The sequence below is a fragment of the Octodon degus genome, unplaced genomic scaffold (assembly GCF_000260255.1).
Source record: "Octodon degus isolate 3935 unplaced genomic scaffold, OctDeg1.0 scaffold00082, whole genome shotgun sequence".
Lineage (NCBI taxonomy): Eukaryota > Metazoa > Chordata > Mammalia > Rodentia > Octodontidae > Octodon > Octodon degus.
Window position 1 is genome coordinate 7964553 of NW_004524658.1, and position 22396 is coordinate 7986948.

The following is a 22396-nucleotide window of genomic DNA, read 5'->3' on the forward strand; positions in this document are numbered from 1 at the left end:
ATCCCCCAGCTGTTTTGAGCAAACCTAGTGCCTTTCATTACCTGCCATGACGTGCCTTGGTGAACACCCAAGCCTACAAGGGAATGGTGGATGGAGAAAACCTCTTTCTAACTAAAGAATCTGGAGTTGCAGACCCAAGGGTGCTGAGCAGTTTAATTAATGTTTACTAGAAATGAAGACTGCTATTTAAAAATGAAAATTTCAATCTCTTGTCTCCAATACCACTTCCCCATCATGTCATCCTTCCTTTTAATTGATTTTCAGTTTAGCCAGTTTGTGCTGAGTTCCTGTCACGAGGTTGGGGACCCTGCTAAGCACTGGTCTGACAGGAGTGAGCCTGGCCTTGTCCTCTAGGGCTTCCAGTCCTCAGAAGAGGGCTGAGCAACAGGGACAGTCCAGAATCCTTAGTGCTCTGTGGGGACATTGCTGGAGGCTGGGCAAATGCAGGAGAGTGGCCTGTGTCCTTGGCTGGGGAACATTCCGGGTCACTGCTGACCTGAGAGCTCAGCAGAGGGAGCAGTGGGCACAAAGATGTGGGAGAACTGGTGAAGAGTAGGTTCAGTGTGTTTGTGTGTGGGGTAAGCCTGGAGGAGGTGGAGGAGAGGGGGAGGGAGGAAGGAGGGGCGGGTAAAAGGCAGCTTGGGCAGCAGCGCTGGTGGGTGGGGAGTGGGCGGTGGAGTAAGCAGGCGCCCGGTGTACACAGCCTTGACTACAACACCAAGCACTGTGACAGATTTACCAGCGGTTTGGATTTTATCTCAAGTGTATAGGAACCTACAGAAAAATTCTAAGTGAGGAGCGCTAGAACTGCAAGGCCATTTGTAGGAGCAAGGATCCTGAATCCAGGTGACTAGGGTTGGAATGCTGCCTTGGCCACCTTCCAGCTCTGGCCAGGTACTCCACTGTGTCTGTGGCCTCATCTTTAAAGAAGGATGCAGTCATGTCTGTTTCATAGGCCTGTTGTGAGACGTAACTAAATAAATTCCCCAAAAGTTCTTACAATAATGGACACATTTAAAACATTAAAGTGTTGGGAGGAAGGAGGCATATCATATTTTCTATGAGCAATCTCCTCAGACTTTGTGTCAGTTAACCACCGGCAGAGTGATGCTGCATAAGAACCACCCTAAAATGCAGTGGCTTAGAGGTACTCTAAAATGAGGAGGGGGTGATAGTGGTGGAATCTATCACTGCTGCAGCGGCTGTGGGCTGCTCGCACCTGGCAGAGTCCCAGCTGGATATGCAGTATGGGCTTACACCTGCCATGTGGGGTCCATGTCAAGGGCAGCAAGCATGGGCAGCTCTTCCCAAGGCACTGGCAGAGCCATCAAGGGGAGAAGGGATGCTTAAGACCTAGGCTCCTGCCAGCTGAGCCGAGAACTGAGAGGCAGGTGCTTCTGATGTCCCTTACAGAGGGGAGGGGAAATGCCAAGTCACTCAGCAAAGCACGTGAGCACCAGGAGGGCGAGGCCCATGGGGTTAGCAGTGTGGGCCCCAGCCAGCACTGGGTAGCTCTTGTATTTGCAACTTCCAAGAGAACTTTCCTGAAGGGCAGAATCCATACTTCCTTGGGGCGAGGCTGGATGCCCAGGGGACTGGCTTTGGCTGGTGACCTTCCTGCAGTTGTCTGAACACAAATTTTGGGCTTAGCAAGGTGCTCATTCTCCTGCCTCTCAGAGTCTTTTAAGAGGCTGCTCATTTCCGGGGAAAACATGCTAATGGGAGTTTGAATAGTTGAGATGGGGAAGGTAAGAATATTTAGTATTGCTAAATAGGAAGCTTGGGGGTGAGCAGAAGAGTTGCCCCAGGGACACTTGGAGGCTCTCACAGACATGCTGAGCTGCAGTGAGCCATGTGCCCTTAAACATGGTTTGCAGTGGCTGTGAACTGCTAGGCTAAGATTTTAAAGTTTAAATATAGCAATAAAATACGTGCTTGTTTGTATGTTGCTATAGTTTGGATATGGTTTGTCCCTTGAAGTTCATATGTTGGCTGCTTGGTCCTCAGGGCAACTGTACCAAAAGGTAGTAGAACCTTTAGGAAGATGACTCTACTGGAAGGCAAGTGGGCCACGAGGCATTGCCTTGGGAAGGGATGATGTGGTATTTGCAGGGCTGGGTCAGTTCTCATGAGAGCGAGGCCACTGTATGCGCTTGGGCTTTTTTCATGAGAATGTCCCTTTCTGGCTTCTCTACCATGTTGTGGCACTGACAGGAGTACTTGCTGAATGGTGGCAGCAAGCTATTTGGACGTTCCGGATGCTAGAATTGTAAACCAAATAGACCTCTACTTTTATATAGTTCCTAGCTCAGGAATTTTGTATTATGAACACAAAAGAACTAAGACATATATACTTTTAGATGCCACCTGCCCAGTGCAGAAAGGAATTCCTTTTTTGTTTTTGTCTCCCTGGTGTTTGCTTTCAGCTCTCTGGGAACCTCTGGTGAGGTGAACCCGACCTTCCAGAGCCAGCCCCAGGCAGGTGCTGAGAGAGGACAGGGAGGGGCCTTTATTGGCATGTAGCGCTGCCTCTCAGTTTTCCTAGATGCCCTCAGGCTTGGGAGTAGGACAGGGACAGAGACGGGAGGAGTCAAGTGTGGTTCCTTTGCCAACATGCGAAATAATCTCTCTTCTTCTCAGCTTCCTTACGCTGCATGACGAGTGCATCCATTCTTCTCCACAGCACAAAGAAGCTGGGACGGAGAGGACATTCTCACAGGTCATCCCTTTCCATTTTATATCATGAGAATATAAGTAGACTCCAAAATGAAACATCGGATTTCCTAAAAGGTCAGTCATTCACTTTTTAGATTGAAACATTAAGCAATATTTCTAAAATTAACCTTAATAATTAAGTATGATCTTATATTGAGCCCTCTTCACCTGGCTCCCCAAGGAATGAGGAGAAAATCTATTGTAGAATCTTTTTGGTAGCAGCACTGGAAGTAACATTATACCATTTAGTGATGTGACTGGCGTGTGTAAGACAAATAAGTTTTAGCATTGGCGATGACCGTGTTGTTTGTAGTCCATTTGTTGGGGGAGGGGATTAAAGGAAGAGGTTGGTAGGCCAGGAACCCCATTAACTGCCTGGTGAAGTCATTTCTGACACAAAAAAGCAACAAGAAAATGAATTCAGAAAAGTTTGGATCCTAATAACAAGACAAGTAGGTACTTTAGCTAGTGATGATTTTTTTTTTTTCCTTTAAAGTGGTTGCTTCTAAAAGGCACAATTCAAAATAGTCATTGCAAGAATAGACATGCTGAAATCTTAATGGTGCAATGCTGTTTTGTTGAGTAAAAAATAGGGCTGGATAATGATGAATCGGAGCTATGCAAATGGAAAGAAAGATCGTCATGTCTTGTGCTTTAGGGTGTGAGCTGATGGCAGAAATTTATCCATATTACTCAGGAAGGGAGACAAATTCTTTCAGCAATATATGAAAACTTTCACATGTATACATATACATATAATTTATATGCATATACAAATATATAATTTATATACACATACATTTTCATATATGTATTTAAAGCACCATTTATAACTGAAATACTAAAACCTAAAATAGTTGTCACGTTGGCAGCTTTTCTCGCATGTTAAGTGTAGGCAAGGCTCAGCACAGGGCTGCAAATGCAAAAATGGTTTCTCCCTTCTATGGTTCCTTTCTTCCTCTCTCTGTCCCTCTCTCCCTCCTCCTCTTCCTCCCTCCCTCTCTCCCTCATTCTCTCCCTCCCTGCCTCTCTCCCTCTCTCCTACTCTTCCTCTCTCCTTGCCTCCCTCTCTCCCTCCTACTCTTCCTCCTTCCCTATCTCCCGCCTAGTCTCCCTCTCTGCCTGTCTCCCTCTCTCCTTCTCTCCCACTCTTCCTCTATCCCTCTCTCCCTCCTACTCATCCTTCCTCCCTCTCCCTCCTACTCTTCCTCTCTCCCTCTCTCTCTCCTACTCTTCCTCTCTCTCTCCCTCCCTCTCCCTCCTGCTCTTCTTCCCTCCTTCTCTACCTCCCTCCCTCTCTCCTTTCTACTCTTCCTCTCTTTCTTTCTCCCTCCCTCCCACCCTTCCTTCCTCCTTTGCACTATGTCCTCCACCTTCCTTTCTCCCTCCCTGAATAAACATAGACTTTGGTTTACAGGAACTTATACCTTAATAGGAATAGCAAGATGCTGACATTATAAACCTAAAAACAAGCACAAATTTATATACTACATACTGTCGAGAGCAGGTTTGGAGGAAAAATCAATAGAGTGAAAATGATGGCTCTAAATCTTGACCAAGTTAAACAATGAATTCTTCTACTGTTCAGCTTTTATTTCTTCTCTCTCTCTCTCTCTCTCTCTCTCTCTCTCTCTCTCTCTCTCTCTCTTCAGTCCAAGTGGTGTTATTTCTAACTGTTTTAGGCTTTAAATACCATTGCCACCCAAGAAGTAGTCCATGAAAAAAGCAGAACATTCAATCCTTGGTGACTCAGCCACAATATACTCACAGACCCTGCAATTACATCCTTGGAGTCAGAGACCGAGGAAGCGCTGAGCCTAAGCAGGAATCGCTGCTGGGCTGGCTGATGCCTTGCTGAAGCTGAAAAGGCTTGATGATTTGATTTATTGATACTCTCTGAGATTTCTCTAAAAATTATCTATATTTGAATTTTGCTTTTAGGTTTTTGTATTTTAATTTAATTTATTTATTTGTGTGTTCATGTGTGTGTGTGTGTGTGTGTGTGTGTGGCCAGCTCAGCCCACCAGGGGGCGGGCTGGCTGGCATGTGGTGGCTGGGGGATTGAACCGCGGTTCCTGGGCTTTGCTAAGCTTGTTCTAAGTAGGTGCTTTAGACCACTGAGCCATCTCACCAGCTCCTGTATTTTATTTTAAAAAGTAAATTGAAAGAAATAATTTCCCAGTTACACATAGGTCAAATGTGCTAATGTTTTTCAGAATAAGGTGGCTAGATAAGAAGAGTCATGTGATGGATTATTTTAACAAATGGCTCAGACATAATATTAATTTAGACCACAGAAAATGTATCCTATCTCAAAAAATAAACTTCAGAATACTGCAAATCAACTTGTAGGAAAACTAGCGGGAACTTTAATGTATTTTAGGCCTTCGAGGGACTATCATCTTTCGTGGTTTAAAGCTAAAGAAATAACTCATGAAGAAAAGAAGAACCAATGTGAGTATCTTAAAATTCAGAACTTCTGGGCCTGGGGGGATAGCTCAGTGGTCTAAGTTCCTGCTTGGCAAGCACAAGGTCCTGAGGGCGTGATCCCTGGTACCACATGCTGAACTGCCTTGAACAGCCTGTAATCCCAGTGCTGGGGAGGCTGGCAAGATGCATACCAAGACCTGTACCAAATAAATAAATAAATGATGATGATGATGATTATTATTATTATTTGAGAACTGACGGGTGCCTTGGCCCTGGTTGTTCTTTGCACTTGCCCGTGTGCATCTCTCCCATAGCCACCTTCGCGATGTTTCCTCTTCTGTCCGGGGCACTGTGGTGGCATGCCTCCGTGTTGTCACACCGGCCCCACAGCTCAGGCTGCTGGTGCAGCTGGCACCTGGCCAGCTGAGCCCCGGGCTGGCTCTTTGGCCCTTCGGGCTGCTGTTGGTGAGCACAGAGTCGCAGCACCAGCTGGGCCTCCTGAGCCTACAGGGCCATGTGCTTGCAGCTGCCGCCTTGGAGTGCTGCACACGGAGGGAGATAAAACTTTTGCTGAATTTCTTACTGATTAAATTAAAGAGGAAAAAAAAATCAGATGTGTAAGTTCCTTCTCAAGATGTCTGGGGGCTGGGAGCTGTAAGTGGATGGGACAGAAGCTGAAGTAGTGCAGAAAGCTGCTGGGGAAAAGGTCACTGTCACTTTCAGCACTCACAATAGCATCCCACCAGCTTTAGATGTTGAGGAGCAGTTCTCAGAGGTGTAAAAGAGTGAAGAAGAAGAGCCTGAACTGACGTCACCTCCCAATGTTGTGGCAGAAGTTACCAAGAGTGATGACAAGAAGGCGCTTGTACTGGACTGTCACTATTCAGAGGAGGAGATTGGAGAAGAGGAGGCTGAGAGTGACATTTTCTCTATCCAGGAAGTTAGCTTTCAGGCCACAGGTGAATCTGAATGGAAGGACACTAATTACACACTTAACACAGCTTCCCTGCACTGGGCCTTGTACGACCACCTACAGGATTTCCTGGCCCACCGAGGATGGACAACACCTTCGCAGATGAATTGGTGGAGCTCAGCACAGCCCTGGAACACCAAGAGTTCGCTACTTTCCTTGAAGACCTCAAAAGCTTTATCAAGAGCCAGTAGAGGTAGTCAGAGAAGCTGAAGCCCTTCATTTTGTGTGGCCAGACAATAAAACCTACCCTGCCACGAGACGCCTGCACCTAGCAATGGTCATCATCCTAACATCATGGGAAAAACAGCACATTTCAATTATTGCTGTTGCAATCAAGGATTTTCTTTTTAGTTTTTTTTTTTTGGTATAACATGATAATGGACATTATAATTGTTTTATCTTCTCAAAAAAATTCAGAACTTCTATACAGATGAAACACAAGAATCTGGGGAAATTTATATTAGATTAATGACATATACATAATTAATACATAGTATAACAATATATGTCTTACTCAAATGTCCAAGAAAAGGGCTGGGGGGGGGTGGTCCTAACAGATGCAGAGTGTAATGTCTGCACATACTGAACACTTTTTCTATGCCCATATAAATTTATGAAGTCATTTTCTATTGAATGTCTTGTGTATAGAATATTTTGGAGTCAACTTTACCTGCAGAATGGGACAAACTATGTCATTAAGTGCCCAACACATTGTTTCAGGCAGTTTCACAGTATTCATTGGTGAGGAAGTATAATCTTTTCTTCACTTAAACCAAGTTTTCAGGGTGGCATGTTCAAGTTATAGACATCTAATATGAATTTTTCTCATATGTTTTCCAATTTTTTAGACCATGTTACATTACTAGGGCTGTGGCCGTAGATATCCTGCAGAAGGAAACTGAATGATTTATTCAGAAGCACATTCAAGACTGCTTTTATCAACAATTTTGGAGACCTGTGGTAGGAAAAGTGGAAATGTCCTTTGAGATCCCACGGCTTTTCACATCATGACATCAGTTACCTCTGGAGGCTGTGGCAGAGCAAACATGTTAACTACGTTCTTGTGAGCGTCTTGAGGATAGAGACAACTATGGTGTTACGTTAGGGCACTTTGTCAAGCACGGTGCTCCCTTATCTGACTTCCATAGCAGAGGGAATAAAAGCACTAGAGACTTATCTTTGAGGTCACACACAAAGTTAGTAACAAATAAACATTAAAACCGGCAGCTCCAGAATTCCCACTGTGTGTAATTAGTTCACCGCAGGCAGGAAATGACAGCATTGGGAATAAATGGCAGATGTGACGTTTCAGGACCTGGTGGCTGGTGAGAATTCTCCCGTGTTCTTCTGAATGGTTAATTAAGTTAGATTTTCTCTGAAGGACTCACTTCATAGAATCCTCTCAGCTACGAGCTCTCTTCTTTAGGGTAAGAGCCTGTCAAGTTCCTTGATGGGCTGAGCTGGTGGAGGACACTGGGTGTAGGCCTGAGTGATATTTTAGGTGATGTAGTCTCTCTCTCAGGCTTTATGGAGTTTCTGAATGTGTTTGTTGTCCTTTGCTTCCAGAAGGCTGTAGTGTGTCTTCATCATGTGAGGTTGGGAGTGGAAGGGCAGAAACTCTTTCTAAATTCTAGCCCTTCCCTACGCTCCCGTGTTCTCAGAGGCGCTGAGGGTGCGGTCAGTTCTTGGAGTGTGTGCGTGTCTGCTTGGCTCCTTCTGAGTGACAGGCCCTGAACTTGTATTGTGATCATCGTCTATCCTTACACATCTAACCAAGTCATTGTAAAGAAACAATGTAGTACTTGAAACGTACTCCCAGGAGACTGGGTACATTTATGGAAAACTCCAGGGAGGACAAGGCGCTGTGCCAGGCTGGATCTAAAGTAGAGTCCCATTGGACTCACTAACAAGCCCATTAGTCCAAGTACCATTATTATCTTAATTTCATTGACCTCCTGGTAAGGGCATGACTAAGTATTTAATCACCAAAGGTTGACCGGAGAGAAATGAACTGTGTTCTGTTTTAGAACCTTGAAAGGTGGAATTTGAGTTCACTTTCATTGTTCTCCAGGCTACACTGAACTTGACGTGCTGCCTGGGAGAACCTAGGTTGGATTCTACTCACTTCTTGCATCAGACTTCACCATATAGAGTAATGTCCATTGGCTGGTGGTGTCAGTATGCCAAAGAGCTTGTTAGAAATGCAGATTTTTGGGGTTCCATTGCATATCTTGTTTTTCTTTTTCTCATTAAACTTTGTTTGAATGGATCTCAATGTTCTGTGACTGATTTTTGGTCAAATTATTTCCCTGAAAAATATTAATTAAAAAATTGTAATTTAAAATTTCCACACACATGAAAAATGAAATGGTCCACAACCAAAAATGAAATGGTTCTTCTTCCCTTATGAAGATTTTTTGATGCACTGTTGTCATTAACCAGTTTTTACTATGCAACTTAAATGGCCAATTGAGAGAAACAGTTCTGGTCAGTCTTCTGCCACTGGTTAAGGTTGGGGTCACAGGTGTTAGGGACAATATTCATGTAATCTTCTCAGCTTTCTGGGCCAACCTGGTGACCTTGCCAGCTCCAGCAGCCTTCTTGTTCACTGCTTTGATAACACCCACAGCCACTTTGCTTGTCTTCTATCTTGAGTAGCAAAACAATCCAGATGAGGATAGTCAGAGAAGCTCTCAGCCCATGTAGGCTTGCCTGGGCCCATACCAATGATGGCAGCAATACCAGATTGCAAGCAGGATTTGACCTGGATGGTTCAGGATAATCCCTTGTGCAGCAGAACCAGATACTTTCATTGGTGGGTCATTTTTGCTGTCATCAGCAGTGACATAACAGTAAACATATTTGATGGACATATTCTTGATGTTGAAGCCCACATTGTTCCAGGGAAAAGCCTCACTCAGAGCTTCGAGGTGTATTCCAACATATTTTGCTTCTGTTATGATGCTGTCTGGAGCAAAGTGACCAACAGGTTTGAGAGCACCAGTCCACTCAGTCCACAGGGGTGGTACCAGTGCCACCAATTCTGAAGATGTCCTGAGGGACAGATACAAAGGATTTTCAGATGAGAGAGTGGCTGGAAAATACAACCAAAGCTTCAAGCAGTGTAGTCCCACTGGCGCTGCCATCTTTATGAGTAACTTTGTTACCTTCTTTGTACAGTTGAAAAATTTAATTGAAAGTCCACTGGTGATAAATATTATATATATATTTTAGAGAAGGGTCTACAGGGTGTTCAGGGTCTCACTACTAGATCAGACTCATAGTGATTCTCCTGTTTGCAGCCTCCCAAGTGCTTAGATTACAGGTGTGCACCACCATGTCCAGTCTCATTTGGTGTTTCAGCATGCCCCAGGGATGGGGCTGGCACAGCAGGCCCGGGGATCAAACCCCCGGCCCCTGATCCTGCTTGCAGGTGCTTTAATCCACTGAAATATTTGGCTGGCCCTTCCACTGGTGTTATAAATGAATCTACTTTGGCCAGAAACTACTTGGAGGGTAGAGCTTGCTGCTTTTGGAGGATGTGTGTGTCCTCCTCTCAGACTTGCCTGATGAGTTGTCTTCTGGTGGAGAGAGGGACAGGCTGCATTATCAGACACTGATGGTGCTGACAGAAGTCCTGCTTTCCTCAGGTCAGTTGTTCAGATGCTTCCAGGTGATTGGGGAACACACTGTGAGGAAGCGGGTTTTGTTGTTGGGACTTCGTTGTTGAGACTGGAAAAATGAGCAAGCTAGAGTGAATCGTTGCCTGTGTGCCTGCTTTTTAAAAAGCTTGAAAGGAAATCAGCACATGAGTTTTCCCTCATTTCTTTGTTAGTAAATGTTTATAGTTCACGATGTCTGCTTTCTTTGTAGGGAGTTGGTACATGTACAGAAGACATCTTAACTTCCTTTTTTTCCCACCCCCATTCCTCCTCCATCTTCATGCTTCTCTTGATTCCCTCCCTCTTTTTTGAGCATATTTTGTGCATGTTTGCGATGATATTCACATTCCCTGTGTGAAGCTGTGCATGCATATAACTCATCTTAATTCTTTTTAAATTTCCCTTTCTATTTCCTTTCTCACCCTTCATCTCTTGATCCCCTTCTATGTTGAGGAAGAGCTACCTTCCTATTTCTACTATGCATCTTTTGTTCTGTTATTTATGTTTTGGGTTTCTCATGTAAGAGGAACCATGTGATCTTTAAACTTGTGTGTCTAATTTATTTAATATTGTGGCGTCAAGGAACATCCACTTTCCTACAATGATTCAAATTTACTTTTCTTTATGGTAGAGTAGTGCTTTGTTGTCTGTAAACATCACATTTCTTTCATCCATTTATCTGTTGATGGGCATTAGACTGGTTCCAAGATCTAGCTATATAAATGGTGCTGCTGTAAACACGAGTGCACTTGTATCACTGCAATGCCATGTTTTTCACTCTTTCAGGAAGATACTTAGAAGGGGAACAACTGGGTGAGATGCAATTTCTAGCTTTGGTATCTTGAGTACTCTCTGTACTGATTTCCAAAGTGGTTGTACTAGTTTTTAATTCTTACCAACAGAGTAGAAGGGTTCTTGTTTCCCTGAAGCTTTTCCAGAAATTATTATTATCATTATTATTTTTTTTCATAATTTTATTGAGAAAAAATAGCAATGAGACAGTTTCAAATCAAATTGGTAGGACAGTTTCAATAATTAACACGTTGCATACCTTCTTCCTAGTGGTTAATTGCTGTACAAGATGCGTACTTGATATCCGATTTACAAACACTATTAGAACAAATCACTCTATTCATTAAGAGAATGTAACTATATATCTATCCTAACCACTTTGAATACACAGATACAAAATGGACATTCATCTGTATCCCCCTTTTTTGTTAAGTACCATTATTTGAATATTATAGGTGTGTAAACTCAGCAAAATATTCTAAAAGAGTCCAGTAGCCCATAATAGTATTGGTTCTTCCACTTGACTGGCAATGTCAGAATATTATTTTTTTTAAACAAAACCCAAAGATTTAAATATAGATAGGGATGCAGTGGAGCTGTAAAGGGATGGGTTCCATATGAGGGTACACTTGGTGACACAAGCAAGATTCTCCCATCATCCTGTCTGAGCATAGTTCTTTCCAAGAGGGGCTCTCAGCTGGCAACTCCCAGCAGGCGTCATGACCCAAGCAGAGGCTGTAGGGGATCAGGGTGCCTGAGGCTGTTTGTCCCAAGTCAGAGTAATTGGCGGCCCATCTCCAGCAGCATACTCTCCAGCAGCAGCCTGCTGTCCTGCTCTACGTAGGGCTGGTGCAGCCACATGGGGGCCATCTGTTCTCCTCCCTGTAGTGGTAGTTTTCTAGTTCACAGATTCCCTTGGTGGTTGAAGACATCTCCATTTTCACCTGTATTTTGGTCAGACCCTCTAAAGTGGCCTGCAGCTCCTCGCACAGCATCTTGAGCTTCTTGTCATAGTCTGGGTGTATCTTTTCTTCATCATCCTTGGACATTGGGCTGCTGCTGTCCAGTCCTGCCCTGTCTTTACTCCTTCCATGCAGTCTGCACAATCCTGTGAAGGAGACCTGAAGCCTATTATTTGATTTATTGATAAATGGCCATTCTTTTGGGGATAAGGTGAAATTTCAATGTTGTTTTAATTTGGATCTTTCTGATGGCCAGTAGTGTCATTCATTCATTCATTCATTCATTCATTCATTCATTCATTCATTCATTCATCTTTCTGCAAAAGGGTTTCACTGTGTGGGCCTTGAAGTCACTTTTAGCCCAAACTGGCCTCAAACTCATAACATTCTTCCTACTTCAACCTTCTGAGAGCTGGGATTACAAGTGTGAGCCACCATGCCCAGCTGAAATGTTGTATATTTATTGGCCATTTATAGTTCTGTGAAATATTTATTCATTTCAGTTGCCCACTTTTTGATTGAGTCTTTTCTTTGGGGAGTCTAATTCTTGATTTTGTTATATATTCTAGAAAATAGTTCTCAACTGAGGAATAGCTGGCAAAAAATTTTCCATTCTGTAGGTTATCTTTTCACTGTTGTTTGTTTCTTTTGCTTAGTAGAAGCTTTTTAATTTGATATGGTCCTATTTGTTGATTCTTGATAGTATTTTCTGTACGATCAATGCTGTGTTCAGAAAGTCCTTGCCTATGCCTATCACTCAAGAGTTTTACCTATTTGGTTTTCCAGGACATTAAGCGTTCCTGCTTTAGTATTTAGTTCTTTGATCTATTTTGATTTTAAATTCGTACATGGTGAGAAATATGGGTCTAGATTCAATCTTCTGCATGTGGAGATCCAGTTTTCCCAGCACTACTTATTAAACAGGCTGTCTTTCCTCCTGTGTTTTTGGTCAGTTTGTCAAAGAACAACAGTTGAATGTGTTTGGCACTATTTCGGCATCCCCTATTCTATTCCACTGATCTTCATATCTGTTTTTGTCAGCATCATGGTGTTTTTATCACTGTAGCTTTATAATATAACTTCAAGTCCTGGTCTGTGATGCTTTCCTGTTTGCTCTTTTTAGCCAGGATTGCTGTTGCTACTCTCATCTCTTCTGGTTCCACATCAATTTTAATGTTTTCTCCAGTTCTGTTGAGAATGGTGTTGGCATTCTCATTGGGATCGTGTTAAATGTGTGTATCAGTTTTGGAAGTATGGTCATTTTGACTCTGTTGGTTCTGTCTTTACAGAAACAAGGTATATTTTGATTGTCTGATACTCTTTTTTGATTTCCTTTTTCACAGTACTGAAATTTTCATTGTAGAGGTCTTTCACTTTCTAAGTACTTAATTTTTCTTGGTGTTATTGTGAATGGTATTGTTTTCCTAATTTCTTTCTCAGTGCATTCTTTATTCATGTGTAGAAATGCTACTGATTTTTTTGTGTGTTTTTTTTTATCCTGCTACATGATTGAAGTACGCATGCAAAAGCAACATGACCACAGAAGTCACGAACACAGTCAAATGAAGATGATCTAACCAGAAAACCTTGTTGTTTGCCAGCAACACTGAAGCTGAAGTTGAAGCTGACAAGAGTAGATGGTTAGTGTCCCTGTCCTTCAACAGAAACCATACCAACCTTCTCATAATCCTTTAGGGCAGCTGCATTCTCCCAGGGTCCAGAAAACTCTCCTTCCTCCATCCTCTTACCCATGTACCAGCAACAAAGGCATGCTTGGCGTACATCAGATCTAACTTGTGGCCCAGGCCAGCACAGACCTCATCAACGGTTGTAGTGTAGCTCATGTGCAGACAATCCACTGTACCTTGGCCACTCCACCAGGCACTGTATTAGGAAACTGCTAAATAATGCCATCTATGAAACCAGTGGGACATGAATCTATAAACTGGAAACTCTGCTTGGTCTTGATGGTTGCAACAGCAGCACTGACATCTTTGGGGACCATGTCACCATGGTACCACAAGCAGCAAGTCATGTAATTACTGTGGTGAGGGTCACAGTTCATTGTCCAGTTGGCTGGCTCAAAACAGGCATTAGTGATATCTGCTATAGAAAACTGTTCATTGTAGATTTTCTCAACAGAGATGGCAGGGGCATATGTGTCCAGACGGAAGCACATGTGGGCTGAGGGCATGAGACTGGTCTGGAATTATGTCAGATCAACATTCAGGGCTCCATAAAATCTGAGGGAAGCAGTGATGGAAGACACAACCTGACTAAAACAGCAGGTAAGGTTAGTGTAGGTGGGGTGTCAGTGTTGAGGTTTCTATGACAGAGGTCATGGATGGCCTCTTTGTTTACCAGGAAGGCACAATCAGAGTCCTCCAGGGTAGTGTGGATATGAAGATGGCATTGTAGGACTCTACTATAGCTGTGGAGACCTGGGGCTGAATAAGTGGAGAACTCCAGCTTGGACTTCTTGCCGTAGCCAATGGAGAGATTCTGTACCAGCAGGGAGGTGAACCGAGAGCCAGTGCCTCTGCCAAAGCTGTGGAGAACTGGGAAACCTGTAGACCTGTGAACTGGGAATTCTAAGAGTCTTTCCATGGATTTGTGTGTGTGTGTGTGTGTGTGTGTGTGTGTGTCTATGTAGGAGGTCATACCACCTACAAAGAATGATAATTTGATGTCTATTCTGATAACTTTATTTCTTTTTCTTATCTATTACATACAACTTTTATTTCTTTTTCATGACTAATTGTTCAGGCTAATGTTTTGAGTGCCATTTTGAACAGGAGTTGTGTTAGTGGACATCTTTGTCTTGCTCCTCATTTTAGACAGAAAGCTTTCAGTTTTTCCCATTTTATATGATGTTGACAATAGGTTAACTATAAATGGCTCTTATGAGATTGAGATAAGATTCTTTTATACCTATTTTTCGTCACTGTTTTATCATAAAGAATGTTGGATTTTCAAAGGCTTTTTCTTCATCTAATGAGATATTAAAGTGATCATATGCTTTATGTTCTTGCTTCTGTTTATGTGATGTATTACATTTATTGGTTTGCATAGATAAATCATTCTTGCATCCTTGGGATGAAGCCATGGTCATAATGTATGATATTTTTCATGATACATTGCATTTGCTTTTCATATCTTACTTTTTTTTTGCGGTACTGGGGATTGAACTCAGGACCTTGCGCTTGCCAGGCAAGTGCTTATTCTACTGAGCTATCTCCCCAGTCCTTTGTCATATCTTATTGAGGATTTTCACATCTACATTCATTAAATAGAATGATTTATAGTTCTATGTTTTTCGTTCTTTCCTGAACTGGGTAAGGCTAGCTCCCAGGAAAAACTTTTGGAGTATACCTTCCCTTTCAATTTCATTAAAGAGATTGAGAAGTATTAGTATTAGATCTTCTCTGAAGGTTTTGTAGATGTCAACATTGAATCCATCTAACACAGACTTTTTTAGTTGGTCACTTTAAAAAAAATTACTGCTTCAGTTTCATTTCCTGGTATTGGATTGGGTCTTAAATCCTTAGTTTTGTTTTGGTAATTTATATGTATCTAAGAATCTACCCATTTATTTTGAATTCTCTAAGTTTTTGGCATACAGGTTTATGAAGTAGTTGTTAATAATCTTTTTGGGCGCCAGGGAGATGGATCAGTGGAATAAGCCCTTCTTTGGCAAGCACAAGGGCCTGAGTTCAATCCCCAGTTCCGCCAAAAAAAGAAAAAAAATCTTTTTGATATCAAGAGTATCCCTTGTGATTTCACCTTTTTCATTTTTAATTGCATTGATTTGTGTTTTTTCTTTTAGAAGAGATTGACTAAGGGGTTGTCTTTTTTTATTCTTTTAAAGAAACAACTCTTTGACTCTTTAATTCATTAATTTTTGAGGATGTGTGTCAATGTCATTAATTTCTGCTCTAATCTTTATAATTTCCTTCTTTGTATTAGCTTTGGGTTTGGATTATTCCCATTTTTCTAGGCCCATGTGGTGTATTGTTGGACATGATTTTGTTTTAATAGTCAAGAGACTTTATTCTAATAGCTACAATTACAGGGCTTGTCAAAATGAAAACTGAAAACAAGTATACAAAAATGGTTGATTACTAATCATGTATTGAAAGCAGTAAGAAGTTCCACAACACCAAATAGATTAGTTCTGAAGTTTCCCAAAGTAAATTTAACAGCTCCAGCTTCTTCAGTGTTTATCAAAATACAAAAGAAAAAAGTAGAGGTCATCTTTTCTGATGGCAACTTGGACCCTTGCAGGCTGAGGGAGGGAACTACTTCACACATGGAGGTGGGGGTGCTCTGAGACTGTGGTCTGGAGTGGACCAACCAACCCAGCTTGCACGAGCTCCTGCTGGTGAGACCCAGACTTTGACCAATGCAAGTCCTGAGTGGGCACTAGAAACAGGCTGCCACTCCAGCTACATACTGACTAAGGGGGAAGGTGGGCCCCATAACCCTCATAACCCTCCCCGCTACCCCAAGGGGATGATGTGAGCATGAGTACAAGCACAATGCTATGGAATGCAGGTGACACAAACACAGGCAGGCCACAGGGTCTCGACTGTGACCATACATGGATGGCATTTGTTCATCACATCTCTGGAGTTTCCAGAGGAACAGCTGATCAGATGGCCAGGCCGAACTGCACTAGGAATGGTCTCCCTTCTGTATGTTTAAGTCTTCTCCTCACTTTGTAATTTTTAACTGTTTTTAAAAATGCACTGGGTTTGGGCTATACACCAACCACCAATTGGATCCTGACACCAATCTACAGCTCAGTGGCTCCTGCAGGCCAGGTATCCCTGCACCCAAATCCCTTCTCAGGACTAACAGTGAGTTGATATTTTCTTTACAATAAAAAAGCTGAGTAATACTGCACAGGAGTACCAGATACTGCCTCAGTGGAAACAGAAACTATTTACATTAAATAAAAACCTGGCTGCAGGCTACATCTGCACATGTACAGCATGATGCATGCACACTGTGACCAACCCATGGAGACAGCTTCTGGCACTCAGGACCACAGAGTTGTAACATTTGCCACATGAGAAGAAAACGGAGGCCAGGAAAGGAGCAAGTGAGGGCAAGGGGGGTTCTGGTTCACTTCTGGTTCTGGAGCTGATTGGAGAGCCGGTCCAATCCCTCATAGAGCCCACTGGTGGCACAGGTGGCCTGAAGGTACCAGTTTCTGTGGTGTAGAGTGCAGCCCCAGCTTGTCTGTGATTTCAGCTGCATTCATGGCATTGGGAGGTCCTGCTTGTTGGCACACACGAGGAGGATGGTGTCCCTGAGCTCAGCCTCAGCCAGCATCCTCATGAGCTTCTCACGAGCCTCGTTCACACACTCTCTGTTGTTGCCGTCCACCACAAAGATCAAGCCTTGGGTGTTCTGGAAGTAGTGGCGCCACAGTGATCGAATCTTGTCCTGACCACCCACATCCCACACTATGAAGCTGATGTTCTAGTATTCAACAGTCTCCACATTGAAACCTAGGGTAGGAATGGTGGTCACAATTTCACCAAGCTTTATTTTATAAAGAATTGTCATCTTTCCAGCAGCATCCAAGCCTACTACAAGAAAGCACATTTCTTTTTTGCCATAAAGGCCCTAGAAGAGGTTTGCAAAGATATTCCCCATACTTCTGGATGCATGGAACCGACACTGGCCTGAGACCTCGGCTGTAGCTGTTCCTAGACATGATTTTTTAAAAAAATAATTAGTTGTTTGTGTGTGTGTGTGTGTGTGTGTGTGGCCAGCTCAGCCCACCAGGGGGCGGGGCTGGCTGGCATGTGGTGCTGGGGGATTGAACCACGGTCCCTGTGCTTTGCTAAGCTTGTTCTAAGTAGGTGCTTTAGAACACTGAGCCATCTCACCAGCCCCCTAGACATGATTTAACATCTACAGAATAATTGCATTCTGTGTTCAAGGTGAAGAACAGGTCTGGTTGTGATTTTCCCGGAATATTTTTGCCTTGCTTTGTTGTACAAAGCAGCATGCCCTTAACAATGCAGAGTGTGTTATGCCAAGTGAACAATTTAGAGCACTCTCATGTCTGAACACTACATTTTTTCCAAATCTAGATGTTTTAAGAGTAACTGGTCCAGATTACCATTCACAGGAACAGTTCAGAAACTAAATTAACCAAGAAGCATTTTCAAATATCCAAGTTTTACTTGGATATTTCACAGAACATTTAAAAATATTCAACACATGCCTCTGAAACATCTAAGTAATATCTCTACCACCTCCTTACACAGAACTGCTCTGGGTTACTTCTCACAATTCTTTTTTTTTTCATTTCATACTTATTTAAAGTCCCAGTGATTTCCTCCCTCCCAAGTAATTTACCGTGTAGGGTATATTAGCATCTCCAACTTCTTTTAGTTTTCTAATATCTTCTGACCAGGCAAAAAGATTTGCCCATTTGTGGATGGAGTGGCCTTGGGGAAGCTGATGGAAAAGCACTGTGGCTACTGAGTCACTGATAATAATAAAATAATAATAATAATAATAATAATAATATATTTTTTGTTACACAAGCTTTAGAGCATGCCCTATAGTCTACACTGGTCACCTTGGTGACAGACTGTTTACCTAAGAGCAGTGAAGTCATTGCAATACAGCTATTTATAAATGTTTGATAATGGAAAACTGTTTACATGTTGTATAAAACTGAGTTGCTTGGGATGGCACAGGATAAATTGGAAGATAGCAGATCTTAAGGTACCACCCAAACCTGCTGTGTCGCAGGGTTTGGCTGAGAGCATTTATGTTGAGAAGCTGGTTGGGCAGGGAAGATGTGTGGTCTGGCTATTGCATGAGCCAGCCTGGCACTGAAGTTTGCCAATGATGTCAAGTCATTGCTACACTTAAAAGCAGGTCCCAGAGATGAATTTCAATGCTCCAGTCTCCTTTAATTTTGGATATTATTGTGCTTAGCAGGCTGGCATCTTTTTATAGTATCATCAAGTGTCTACTTGCCCATGGTACTGAGCTACGTTTGCTATTGTGATGTTTGGTCCTGGTACTGCACAAGCATATGCTGAAAGCATGAATGAATGAAAAATGAAAGTTTTCATTTTTATGGAAAGCAGCTTAGGATTTTTCCCTGAGCAAACACTTGATGTATAACCCAGCGAATCCCTGACTTGATGTATAACTTTCCCTCCATAGTGGTGTGTGTGTGTATATGTACTATTTTCTTGAAGTATTGATACATAAATTCTTGGAAAAATAACCACTGGTATTTTGAGAGCCCCTGGAGTTTTGAGTAAATGACAATTTGCAAATGGGTGGCTGTTGTGTGACTGATAGAAATAAGCATGCTTTGGAAGCAAAGCTCTCATGACCTTGCCCTCTGCTCCTCTCAGCTGTTGTTTCTCACAGCTGTCCCTTTGATCAACAGGCTGCATCACTCTGGCCTCTGCAATGTTCCCCAGCCTGCCAGCCATAATCTGCCACAGGACTGTGGCACTTACAGTTTTTCGGCCTGGTATGCTTTGCTCCATTTATCTGTGAGGTGGGCTCTGTTTCTTCTTTCAGGTTCATGTATTGGCTTTCTGCTGAGGATATCCTTGGCTGTCCACCTAGAGTCTCACTTCCTCCTTTACATTTTATGTCCTGCTTCCCTATTTGTCTTTTTCTTAGCATTTGTCAGTGTCTAACAGCATAATTTCCTCCTGTTTTTCTTGTTGATCTTTATTGCTCGCACAAGACTATGACCTGGGGGTAAGGTAGATTTTATTCCCAATTATATTGCTAGGCCCTGGAACAGTACGTACTCAGTAAATAAGGGTTGGGTGGAAGGAGAAGAAGAAGAAAAGGTGAGGATAGCTCTTGTTGGGGTCTGCTATCCTAACTGATCTCCTCTGCAGTTTAGACAGCACAGGCCAAGCTCACAGTTTGCCCATCACTGTGCAGAATGGCATGTATATTTTGAGGTGAATTTTGAGGCCACTCTCTCTTGGCAGGCTTCACAGTTAGCAGCTGTAGGAAGTGAGCTCTTGTTAGGATCTGGCGTCCAGAGGTGTGGTCATGGAAACCCATGCACACCTCCCCTGCATGGCTCTATTGTTAAGTCAACAGGTAGTAGCAGATGCAGCCCAATTGATTTCTGGGAGGGTAATGACAGCGCGTGTTTGCTGTGGGAAAGGGAAATAGAATCTTTGGCACTGAGGTTCCATTATCTTCTTGTCCATGAATAAAAGGTGTATGATTTACTTATCATTTAATCTCACATCCTGCATTAGCGGTACTGCTCAGTAAGGGGACAGCAGGAGAGGGACTTGTGCTTGGCTTTGTAAATAGTGATAAGATGGTGGGAATGTAGAACTCGACTTGGCAGGGTCTGTCCTGGATTTTGCTGAGTCCATAGCAATACCTAATTAACTGTGCAAACATTCTGTTCAAGATAAGACTATAACAGTTGCCTTGGGGAAAATTCTTTGAGTCAATATTTGTTTGATCTTTTGTATGGTATTCTGGCTTTCGTGTTCATACTATAGTGAAGCTCCTATTATAAATGCTATTTTGAGGGATTTGCTGTGTTTGCGCACTAGGTCATTGCTGGAAAAGGGAAAGGGTTAGAATTGCTGTTTAAATAGGGTTTCTAAGGGTTTTTAAAGAATCTTTAAAAGATAAAAATTTTTGTTCTAAGCAGTTGAAAATTAATTATTAAAAGCCTGTTTAAGTACTCTATGAGATCCTAAAATATAAGATAAGATCTTTGTCCTCAATTTGCTTATAATCAAGGTATAGATAGAAGACTCAAAGCAGTATGCATGGTATAACAGAAAGTATATATACGCAACAGTAATAATGGATGTGTTCTATGAGACATTTAACAAGGGCTGGCCACTGAGCTAGTGCTTTGCTAAACATGGGTCATCTCATTTAATTCTCTGAGGAGCCCAGCAAGGCAGTTGCTATTGATAGGCTTGAAGTTTTATGTGGGATAGTAGACAACATTGTGGAAACTGGGGCTAGGAGACACTGCTGGCACTGCCACCTGACCTGCTCGGTAGCCCCTGCTTGATGGTTATGTCTTTGGATCTCTTTGGTCCTTGCAACAGCCTCTTCCCCATTAGCAGTTGTTGGTGTTGGTCTGCTCTGTGCCCTGTATCTGCTTGGGCTCTGCTTTGAGTGTGGAGCCAAGAAAATCACTGACAGTTTCTCTTGTCAGGCTTCTGCCACTGCCGTGGCTCTGTGAACAACAGGCAGGGGCCACCATTGGCATGGCTGACTGCACTTCTGCAGGTGCTGGGCTGGCTGGCTGTCTGGGGAAACTCCTCTGGTGCACCACTTAGGTCCAGCTGGGCTCTGCCCCATCTCTATTCCTGTCCCTTTAGTCCACATTGTTATTTCTCTCAGTTAGGAGCACAGGCCCAAGAGAGGGAGAGGATGGGGAACAGATGACAGCAGTACCAATGAGGAGGGCCTGAGTCAGAGCTCTGGGGAAGGGAGCTGCAGCGGACGGTTCACTCGGCTCCATGGAGCTCAGTTCAACATGAGAATAAAGATGTGGTTTAGTGGTTAAAGAAGGAACAAGGATTCAGAAGTTCCAAATGTAATTAATACTTTCAAGATTTGTATATGCACTGCAGAAGTGCTCAGAGATTTGTGTAGCCCAGTCCTGGCAAGTTGTTTAAGGGAGAGCGAACCTGACACATGTGCGCCTGTGGGTAGGACCAGGTCAACACAGTTCAGGTCATATGGGCAGGCTAGTGTTTCCTGGAGGGGTCAGCTATTGGGTCATCTGATCTCTCTCTCCTGCCCTCTCTCTTTCTGTTTCTGCTTGATTTCTCATTTTAGTTTCAGTTACTTCTAACGGATCTAGAACACCAACTATAATGCCATCAATAGGACCAGCTATAGCCTAAACAGGCTGGATTCCCCAAGTTACAGAGCAGCCGTGGAGGGGGCATAAAGTTCTCTGCAGTTTCGCCTCTGCTTCTAGCCAAGGAAACCTGACTTTTGGGGCCTACGCATGGTATTTTCCAATCTACTGGGTGTCACCGAAAGCTGTGGGGGCCCCTCCAGTCTCAGAGACAAGTTGTTAGGTTGAAAAAAAAATGTTGCAGTAAAAATATGATATTAGCATGGTCCTAGAAGGTGGCTAAATGAAGAAGCGTTCCATTTTTGAAGAAAAACTTATTTCACGTGAGTGATATGTCTCTCTGAGCCTACCACTTGCATTCCCAGGAAAGGGTTTAAGTTGAGTTAACATTTATTGAGCTTCCAGAATGTCCTGTGAAATTGCTTTAAAATTTTAAAATACAATTTGTTTTCTGAATAAGTAATTTATTCGTGTGGTTCAATATTTATAAGATCGAAAAAAATATATAGTGAAAATTCTCCCCTGGCCCATCTACTTCCACTGGCTAGTTTCTGCCTTTAAGGCAATCCACTTTACTGTTCTTTATATATTTGGTTAACATATAATGTGTATGTGCAATCAGTATGAGTAATCTCAAGCAAGAAACAGATGTCTTTTCTTTTTAAGAAAACTGGGAGTCAGTGATGTGTATGTCTTTAATCTGGGCACTCTGGGAACCACAAGTTCGAGCTCAGCCTTGGCAACTTAGGGAGTGAACGAGAATCTGTTCCAAAACAAACAAACAAACAAACAAACAAACAAACAAAAAACTGACCTGGACATGTACAAAGGTCTTGGGTTCAGCTCATCAGATCATTAAAAAAAAGGAAACAAAGACCGTCAGCCCCGTGGATCCACAGGTTCCACAGTCACAAATCCAACCTACCATAGATAGTAGGGGAACTACTTGGGGGAAAATTGCATTAATATTTAACTGCACTAATTTTTTTCTTATTATTCC

The 22396-nt window shown here is 42.8% G+C and overlaps 2 pseudogenes; one reads left to right on the forward strand and one right to left on the reverse strand.

The window, feature by feature from the left end:
• The first annotated feature begins 1739 nt into the window (after nt 1-1739).
• On the forward strand, nt 1740-6309 carry LOC101572287 (annotated as a pseudogene).
• A 10352-nt stretch (nt 6310-16661) lies between these two features.
• LOC101590219 lies at nt 16662-17198 on the reverse strand (annotated as a pseudogene).
• Between the last annotated feature and the right edge of the window lie 5198 nt (nt 17199-22396).